Source organism: Sphaeramia orbicularis, chromosome 19, assembly GCF_902148855.1.
Source record: "Sphaeramia orbicularis chromosome 19, fSphaOr1.1, whole genome shotgun sequence".
NCBI lineage: Eukaryota > Metazoa > Chordata > Actinopteri > Kurtiformes > Apogonidae > Sphaeramia > Sphaeramia orbicularis.
This window is the reverse complement of record NC_043975.1, coordinates 44,487,388-44,497,555: the sequence shown is the minus strand read 5'-3', so window position 1 is coordinate 44,497,555 and position 10,168 is coordinate 44,487,388. Positions and strand designations below refer to the sequence as shown.

At 41.4% G+C, this 10,168-nt stretch overlaps 1 long non-coding RNA gene across 1 annotated transcript; it reads left to right on the top strand.

Annotated features, from left to right (window-relative positions):
* Positions 1-4,058: 4,058 nt before the first annotated feature.
* LOC115410366 (uncharacterized) lies at positions 4,059-9,670 on the top strand. Its single transcript, XR_003934085.1, has 3 exons — positions 4,059-4,237; positions 8,927-9,346; positions 9,611-9,670. It is a non-coding gene; the product is annotated as an uncharacterized LOC115410366 (long non-coding RNA).
* The last annotated feature ends 498 nt before the right edge of the window (positions 9,671-10,168 follow it).

Sequence of the window (10,168 nt, the reverse complement as noted above, 5' to 3'; positions counted from 1 at the left end):
TCGACAGCTGTTTTCAGATCTCCTCCTTCACTGACACGGTTCAGTTTAATACCGTCACACAGTGGTTCTTAACCTTGTTGGAGGTACTGAACCCCACCAGTTTCATATGCGCATTCACCGAACCCTTCTTTATTAAAAAATACGATATGATTTTTTTCAAATTCAAGACACAGGTATATGTTTTACTGGTGCACAAAATGAACCGTGCATTAACATCACTGTGCTCAAAGAACAAAACCAATACAGTGCATGAACTCACAACAAATTCCATACCTTTTCACAAAGACATGACCTTTTTTAATACTACCACACTGAAATGGTTTTAATTTTTAACCTTATGTATTCCAATAATGAACTTATTGTATTTATGCTATTTATCATTTTTAACATTTTAACACACACCCATCACCTAATTTCCATCAGGCTACAATAATAATGAATATTTACTGCAAATCAGTGTGACTTCTGCTGTTGTGTATGTGTATGTGTAGGCCGTCAGGTCAACCCGGTTTTCGTTTCATCTCGCTCCGAACTTTCCGAACCACGCAATTTTTACATAAAAAAAGATAATTGCATGTAGTGTATCAAAAAAAAAAGTTCTCGTTACTCCTTCAGTATTTTTGTGATCGTTGTTTTATTACAGCACTCGCTCGGCTTTAGCGTAATACGATTTCTCCATCCGCGACGGTGCGTCGGTCGTCACATGATTGTAACTGACCAGTGTGGTGACCGAAAAATGTAAACAAACGCTACACATGGCTGCCTCCGTGGTTAACAGGAAGTAGCAGTCATAACAACGATGTGGAAAATACTCAAATAATTCATCGTCAGACGAGTGGAAGAGATTATAAACACTTCCGGATGTGTTGTAGTGCTATAAGCAACAACAATACACCGCGTATATTGGATGTCAATCAGAGAAAGAGTCTCCGAAGCCGTTTGTTTACATACACGGACCTAGCCCAACACACACACACCCGACTAATGAGTAGAGTGTGTGTCTTGACCTCCGCCGAACCCCTGAGACTGACTCACCGAACCCCGACGGTTCGATCGAACCCAGGTTAAGAACCACTGCTGTCACACATTCTGCTGTGAAACTACCACGAAATTACTCGTTCATTTCTTGCACTGTAAATAAAACACACTCATTGGACTTCCTTGTTTCAATTTATCATAATTTCAGCGTTTTCGTGTTTCAGTTTCGTAATTTAATCATTTCTTGTTCGAGTTTAATATCGTTTTGTAGACAGTTAAATCAATCAAACTGTCGGCTAGGTCGGAGTGAAAGGAGCATCTGTAGTTTAAAAAGGCTGAAGTCTTACACCCACAACACAATGGGCCAAGGCAATCTAAGCAGCCCAGCTCTGCTGGACATTTAGAGGACACTGGTCCAGTCCCTGGGAAAGACGCCTACTGGTACGATAAGGTCACTGAGCATTTTCTTAATTTTTTTTTTTTTTTTTTTTTTTTATGTATGTAAGCCGACAATGAGCTTCCCCCGTCTGAAAGACGAGCAGCCACCACTGCTTACAATATTATTCATTACTTCATTGCTACACAGCTATGATGGTGTTAAGAGGTTGAATAATTCACAGTTAATGTCATACCCTACAGTCAGAAAGGAGACAAAGTTGTGACAGGGTGAATTCGGTGCACATTGTCCTCTTCATGGCTGATTTAGGAAGGGGGAGCAGTTTTCGGCAGGGAGTAGAATTCGGGACAACACATGGGATAGAATCCCTCCAGCGTGTCCTGGGTCGGTCTCTTCCACGCACGGATCCCCCAGTTTAAATAGAACCGTATGGGGATCACTCATATTATGTGGTCCACACACACACCACTGATGCCTGTCTTACAGTGATATCACTTCTGTGAGACCAGACACCCCAAAAAGGAAAAGGAAAATAAATAAATAAATATTATAATTAATTTATTTCTCTTACTTGCTACATTTTTCATTTACAAATGTAAGTTCTGTAACACAAAGCCAAATATTATTTATTTTTTGAAAAATGTTGAACTTTATTTAAAGCTGTTAGATAAATCTGGAGACAAAAAGGCTCTAAAAACCATCAGTATTTGCTCTGATTTGGACATTGTATTGTAGTGTATTCCCCCTGGCAAACTTGTTATGTTATTTTGTTGTTGTATACATTGTTTGTGTACTCTACTTCATTCAATAAAGATTTAATGAAAAAAATAAAAAATAAAACTTCTGTGGGTTCATCATGTGATATTATCACAGATTTGAGGTAGGGAGCCGTGGTTTGCATTGTGGGCTGCTCACAAAAACGACATACTGACTTCTGTTGTGTTTTGTAGTTTTACCTAAAAATTAAAATCGAAAATCAAGTTTTTAGAGGAAAAAATCGGGATTTTAGTTTTTGCCAAAATCGTGCAGCCCTACACCACACACTGCACACTAGGAGCAGCAGGGGTGAAGTGCCTTGCTTACCACTGAATTAAATGTAGGGTGAGTGAGCACTGTGCAGCCAAAGGACGAATGAAGTGGTTGAACCAGCAATGACTTCTTCTTTTCTATGACATCACTCCTTTTTTCCTCTCCTTTTTATTACCCCAGCTGTCCTTTCACACACATGGACGGTAGATCGTCCTCCTTGTTCTCTTCAGTAAGACCCAAACGTCCACCTTTAACCCTTAAAGACCCAAACGTCCTCCTTTAACCCTTAAAGACCCAAGCGTCCACCTTTAATCCTTAAAGACCCAAATGTTCACCTTTAACCCTTAAAGACCCAAACACCCACCTTTAACCGTTACAGACCCAAGCGTCCACCTTTAACCCTTAAAGACCCAAACGTCCTCCTTTAACCCTTACAGACCCAAATGTTCACCTTTAACCCTTAAAGACCCAAACGTCCTCCTTTAACCCTTAAAGACCCAAAAGTCCTCCTTTAACCCTTAAAGACCCAAACACCCACCTTTAACCGTTACAGACCCAAGCGTCCACCTTTAACCCTTAAAGACCCAAACATCCTCCTTTAACCCTTAAAGACCCAAATGTTCACCTTTAACCCTTAAAGACCCAAACGTCCTCCTTTAACCCTTACAGACCCAAATGTTCACCTTTAACCCTTAAAGACCCAAACGTCCTCCTTTAACCCTTAAAGACCCAAAAGTCCTCCTTTAACCCTTAAAGACCCAAACACCCACCTTTAACCGTTACAGACCCAAGCGTCCACCTTTAACCCTTAAAGACCCAAACGTCCTCCTTTAACCCTTACAGACCCAAATGTTCACCTTTAACCCTTAAAGACCCAAACGTCCTCCTTTAACCCTTAAAGACCCAAACACCCACCTTTAACCGTTACAGACCCAAGCGTCCACCTTTAACCCTTAAAGACCCAAACATCCTCCTTTAACCCTTAAAGACCCAAATGTTCACCTTTAACCCTTAAAGACCCAAACGTCCTCCTTTAACCCTTACAGACCCAAATGTTCACCTTTAACCCTTAAAGACCCAAACGTCCTCCTTTAACCCTTAAAGACCCAAAAGTCCTCCTTTAACCCTTAAAGACCCAAACACCCACCTTTAACCCTTAAAGACCCAAAAGTCCTCCTTTAACCCTTAAAGACCCAAACACCCACCTTTAACCCTTAAAGACCCAAACGTCCTCCTTTAACCCTCAAAGACCCAAACGTCCTCCTTTAATCCTTAAAGATCCAAACGTCCACCTTTAACCCTTAAAGACCCAAACACCCACCTTTAACCGTTACAGACCCAAACATCCACCTTTAACCCTTACAGACCCAAACGTCCACCTTTAACTCCAGTCATATATTTCTTCCTCATTCCAGACTTTAGACTCAGACGTATTCGGTCAAAGATCAGGTCTCCGCCCTCATATGTTTAACTTCCAGTAGTTAAACACAGCCAAACACTTGCTCCTGTTTGGCTGAAGACACACTCACTTCCTCTTCAGACTCAGGTCGTGTTGAAGCCTTTGGTCAGGAGTTCTGAGGAATGCCACCAAGATTAGCACTGAAATTAAACTAAGTAAAACTGGCACCACACAGGAAATATTTAGAAAATATTCAACATGTAAAGGGTAAACTTCAACTCCAAACATCTGACTGAGACACTCGGACGTTTGTCAAAGAGAAAATACATCTGATTTTGTGTTTTTCTTAAATTTAAGGACATGCGTCACAGAGTCGAGTCTTCACCAGTGCACGGCGCCATGTTGAGAGTCCAGGAAGTAAAGGAGGTTTTCAGGTCAGTGGACAGCAATTCCACCTTAAGAACACCCAAAGAACTACAAATACTAGACAAATACAATAGAGTACAGTACGGAGGGGATGAGTGGTTTTACAGTGTCTGTTTAAGTCTAAAAACAAAGCTAAGCTAACAGAGGGGATTAGTGGTTTTACTGTGGCTGTTTTAGACTAAAAACAGAGCTAAGCTAACAGGACTAAGATAACAGAGCTAAGCTAACAGAGGGGATTAGTGGTTTTACTGTGGCTGTTTTAGTCTAAAAACAGAGCTAAGCTAATAGAGGGGATTAGTGTTTTACTGTGGCTGTTTTAGTCTAAAAACAGAGCTAAGCTAACAGAGGGGATTAGTGTTTTACTGTGGCTGTTTTAGTCTAAAAACAGAGCTAAGCTAACAGAGGGGATTAGTGTTTTACTGTGGCTGTTTTAGTCTAAAAACAGCTAAGCTAACAGAGGGGATTAGTGGTTTTACTGTGGCTATTTTAGTCTAAAAACAGAGTTACATTAACAGGGCTAAGCTAACAGAGCTAAGCTAACAGGGCTAAGCTAACAGAGGGGATTAGTGGTTTTACTGTGGCTGTTTTAGACTAAAAACAGAGCTAAGTTGACAGGGCTAAGCTAACAGAGCTAAGCTAACAGAGGGGATTAGTGGTTTTACTGTGGCTGTTTTAGTCTAAAAACAGAGCTAAGCTAACAGAGGGGATTAGTGTTTTACTGTGGCTGTTTTAGTCTAAAAACAGCTAAGCTAACAGAGGGGATTAGTGGTTTTACTGTGGCTATTTTAGTCTAAAAACAGAGCTACGTTAACAGGGCTAAGCTAACAGAGCTAAGCTAACAGAGGGGATTAGTGGTTTTACTGTGGCTGTTTTAGACTAAAAACAGAGCTAAGTTGACAGGGCTAAGCTAACAGAGCTAAGCTAACAGAGGGGATTAGTGGTTTTACTGTGGCTGTTTCAGTCTAAAAACAGGGTTAAGCTAACAGAGCTAAGCTAACAGAGGGGATTAGTGTTTTACTGTGGCTGTTTTAGTCTAAAAACAGCTAAGCTAACAGAGCTAATTAGTGGTTTTACTGTGGCTATTTTAGTCTAAAAACAGAGCTACATTAACAGGGCTAAGCTAACAGAGCTAAGCTAACATGGCTAAGCTAACAGAGGGGATTAGTGGTTTTACTGTGGCTGTTTTAGACTAAAAACAGAGCTAAGTTAACAGGTCTAAGCTAACAGAGCTAAGCTAACAGAGGGGATTAGTGGTTTTGCTGTGGCTGTTTTAGTCTAAAAACATAGTTAAGCTAACAGAGCTAAGCTAACAGAGGGGATTAGTGGTTTTACTGTGGCTGTTTTAGTCTAAAAACATAGTTAAGCTAACAGAGCTAAGCTAACAGAGGGGATTAGTGGTTTTACTGTGGCTGTTTTAGTCTAAAAACAGAGCTAAGCTAACAGAGCTAAGCTAACAGGGGGGATTAGTGGTTTTACTGTGGCTGTTTTAGTCTAAAAACAGAGCCACGTTAACAGGGCTAAGCTAACAGAGCTAAGCTAACAGAGGGGATTAGTGGTTTTACTGTGGCTGTTTTAGTTTAAAAATAGAGCTAAGCCAACAGAGCTAAGCTAACAGGGGTCCGGGGGAGTGGGGGGTGGGGTTGCTGTGAACTGTCTGGGGTATCACTTCTAGTACTGGGGGTAAAAGTTCAGCTTCTTCTTGAATGAATTCAGGGACATTTGGATCAAACTTTTAAATTCCTTTCATTTTCAATATGACTGAGTCTGTGGGCGGAGCCATCCAAATGTCCATGCTACTGATACCAGTATCGATACTAGTGTCAGGAGGCGGGTACTTTAGTTTGTGTGTGTGTGTGTGTGTGTGTGTGTGCGTGCGTGCGTGCGTGCGTGTGTGTGGCAGGCAGATGCACTGGGCTCCTCCCCTATTTTGTGACTGTAGTCAGTCAGCTCCGCCCACAAGCCCACATTAAAAGTCCTATTCGAGTCCCATTCCTCATCAGTTCCAACAGGTCATGTGTTCCTTTAACCCACTCACGGCTGTTCTGTTGTTTTTTGTTCATTCATTCTTTAGAGCTTTTATTATTTGTGTTGTTTTGTTTTGTTTTGTTTTTTGTATTCTTTTACTGTAAATGTCTCATCATGTTGGTGTCTGGGATGTATTTGTCTGACTGTTTTGTCAAGTGATGGGGAATGGGGAGGGTTCCTGTTGTTTGACTTCCATATGAATATTTGTACTGTAAAATCCTACATTTGTACTGAATTTTAAAAAAATTTACATTAATTTGGGAAAAAAAACTTTAAAAAGTATACATTTTGGCAAGTCTTCAGAATAATATAGACAATATCTGTCTATATATAGACAATAATGTTTTTTTCTATTTTATATCAAACTTTACCCAAATTCTGTCTTGGGTTTTAGATAGATAGATAGATAGATAGATAGATAGATAGATAGATAGATAGATAGATAGATAGATAGATAGATAGATAGATAGATAGATAGATAGATAGATAGATATCAGGTTGACATTAAGGTCAGTATATATACTCTAAAAGACACTTGCTAAAGAACTAAAGAACTACCTCTAAAAGAGCTTCCTGTACAGTACTGTAAATAAAGACTTCTGATTGTACTTACACATTTCAGGGCAGTGATATAAAGTGAAACAGTTAAGTGTAACAGTTATTTAAGTGTAACAGTTATCTAAGTGTAACAGTTATTTTAGTGTTCTACGGTGGTTTGAAAAGTGGGTGTAGTCCAACTACATAAGGTGTTTGGATATTTTAAAGTCTGTAATTAGTTAATAATCCAAATGAAAAATGACAAAAACACTTAAAGGTCATAAAAATTCACTAGATTTTGTAACATGACAATGCATTCAACTTAATTATTAAAAAGGATCGGTATCAGTATTGGTGATACTGGCCAATATCTTGCAGTATTGCCCCCCAGCACTAATCAAAACCAGCGTCATCTGCAGTCAGATACATTTTCCATTTTACTGCGACATTTCAGAAACACTCAAGTCTTTAATCTGATTATGAATTAGTGGATCAGGGAGTCAATGTCACGCTCATTCTTGGCGTACGGCGTCTTGTCATTCATGTAGAGGAGGTGGCCAAAGGTTGGTCCACTTCCAAACTGGTACCCGAAGCTACTCTTATGCCACGTTTCCACAACATGGAACGGACGAGATTCGACTTGGCCTTTTTGCGTTTCCATTACGAAAAAGGACCTGGAATCTGGTACCTGGTACTAGTTTTTTGGTATCTCCACCGCCGAGGTTCCCAGACTGGGGAACAGATACTAAAAGGTGACGTGTAAACACTGCAGACCACTGATTGATCAGAGTCGTCTCTATGACCCGCCCTTTTACAAAAAACAGATGCAGAAGTTGACAGTAAATATAGCGGTAGGTTAATCCACATGATGACAGCCTGTAAAACTACACCATGGTCGGCCCAGGAGATTCAGTCTGTGGTGGACGACGTGAAAATTCAGCATGAGTTTGACGAGACAACAGGCAACAAGCGAGTTTTTCAACAAGTCTGAGCAGACGACACGGAAATAACGCGCCACATCGCTATGATGACCAGGTACTGTAAAGTGGGTAGTGTCCTGTAATGGAAACGGTCTGGAATAGGACCTGGTACCAGAGTTGAACTGAGCTGAGCCGAGCCGAGTCGAACCAGTACCACGTAGTGGAAATGCGGCATTAGTGATGATGGCACCTGATACTCACCTGCACAACTGGCTTCAACTTGGCCTCCAGAGTCATCTTCCATTGCCTCATCAAGTTCTGGTTGAAGGCTCTTAGTGTCCTGTTGATGTTCTACAGCTTTAAGCGCCCCAGTATCCATGTTTGGGGCATTGAGTCATAGTCTTCTTGTCCACAGGTTGGTGGTGCTGGTCTTCCAGTCTGAGGCGTTTACCCTCCAACCAGTAGCTGGTACTGGGCTCCTCTGGTGTTACTGGTGTTCACCTTGTTGCCCTTCCATTGAGAGTAGACCTTAGCTGGGCTGGTGGAGAGCACCTTGTTTCTTCTCCTTGCCTCTTCTGCTCTTGTAGACCTCTCTAGGGGGTACCTAGGGCTGTGGGCCTTAACAGTCTCCAGGTCCTCAGCTGTGGACAGTTTGCTCTATTTCCTGGGCAGCTCTTTCCTTAGATTCACACCTCTGTGGAGTTCTGTCAGAAGGATGACTTCCAACACTATCTTTGCCTCTAACCTTCTCCTCCATGGGATAATTTGGTCCTTCTGGCTCCTCATGCTGTTCATCTTGTTGCCAAACATCTCTAGGATGACAGTTACTGGGACATACATTAGCTGATTGGTCCCAATCTCCATATTTGGGGGTGAGGATGCCCCCCCCCTCCCCCCAAAAGCTGACCTGTCATCCTGGCTCTCCCTTGACAAAACATCTTTGTACCGTGGATGAGGTACAACGCTGTCCCTCACCGATCTCTAGCTGTGATAGCAACCTCTGCATTTGAACACTGAGCTAAGAGCTGTTTCTTAGTCAGTAAAGATGTAAAGTTTCGAAGCAACTATTGCAGCTTATGCCAAACATGACGAAGAAAAATGAAAAAGAAAAAACCTAACATTTTTTTAAAAGTGGAATCATATCACCTAATTCCACTGTTCCAGTTTTGGAAAAGATTCACACCGCTGTGTTTTAATCATTCACTCTGTTTTCAGATTTCCACACATCGTCGTCGGCTGAGGATGAGTCTTCACATGGTTCTCCATCTTGAACTGGGTGGACGTTGTCATGTGATGCAGTGAAGACGTGGTTGTTTAAGATGGAGATCTTCTGATGGCTCTTTGAATAAGGGAGGACAGGATGGAGCCAAAGACCCTGCTGCAAATTCTGGAAAGGCTGTCCAATGAGGACTTTGAAAAGTTCCAATGGTACCTGAAACACCAGGTCTTCCTGAAGGGCCTCCCCTTAATTCCACTGTATAAACTGGAGAATGCAAACAGGATGAAGACAGTGGATCTCATGATGCACTGCTATAGTCGTCAAACTCTGGAGGTCGTCATGAAGATTTTGGAGGAGATTCCCAGGAATGACCTTGTGGACAAGTTAAAAGAACAGTTCTGTGTATCTGAAGGTAAGTGGTAAGTGTAGGAATAACTGAGTATCATTTCATGTACAGACTGGCTTCATTGCACCTTTCCTTTAGTAAAAACCAAACGGTCTTAAAGTTAACGCAGGTCACCTCCAAACCAGGTGAAGGGTCCGTCTAAACCCTGGTAGGGCTGAAGCCCATGCAGATTTGGAAACTTTTTGCACTGAAGAACCATTTGAGGGATGTTGAACTAGTTTCTGTTTCATTTGTGTGCAGGTGGACCCAATGTGCTGAGTCAATATAAGGGCAGACAGGATGGAGAGATGAGACCTGGACCTGGACCCAGCTTTGTGTCCAAGAAGCCTCATGGTCCAAGGTCCAAACACCATCATCAGTCTGTTGAACAGCAGTAAGTTTAAGAACCAATGCCAACCTGAGGATTTACGAACTGAATTTAAATGTTTACTGTTTAGATTCTACTTCAGCAGTTTAGACTGTACTTCAGCAGTTTAGATTCTACTTCAACAGTTTAGACTGTACTTCAGAAGTTTAGACTCTACTTCAGCAGTTTAGACTGTACTTCAACAGTTTCGACTCTACTTCAGCAGTTTAGATTCTAATTCAACAGTTTAGACTGTACTTCAGAAGTTTAGACTCTACTTCAGCAGTTTAGACTGTACTTCAACAGTTTCGACTCTACTTCAGCAGTTTAGACTCTACTTCAATAGTTTAGACTCTACTTCAGCAGTTTAGACTGTACTTCAACAGTTTAGACTCCACTTCAGCAGTTTAGACTCTACTTCAATAGTTTAGACTCTACTTCAGCAGTTTAGACTGTACTTCAACAGTTTAGACTCCACTTCAGCAG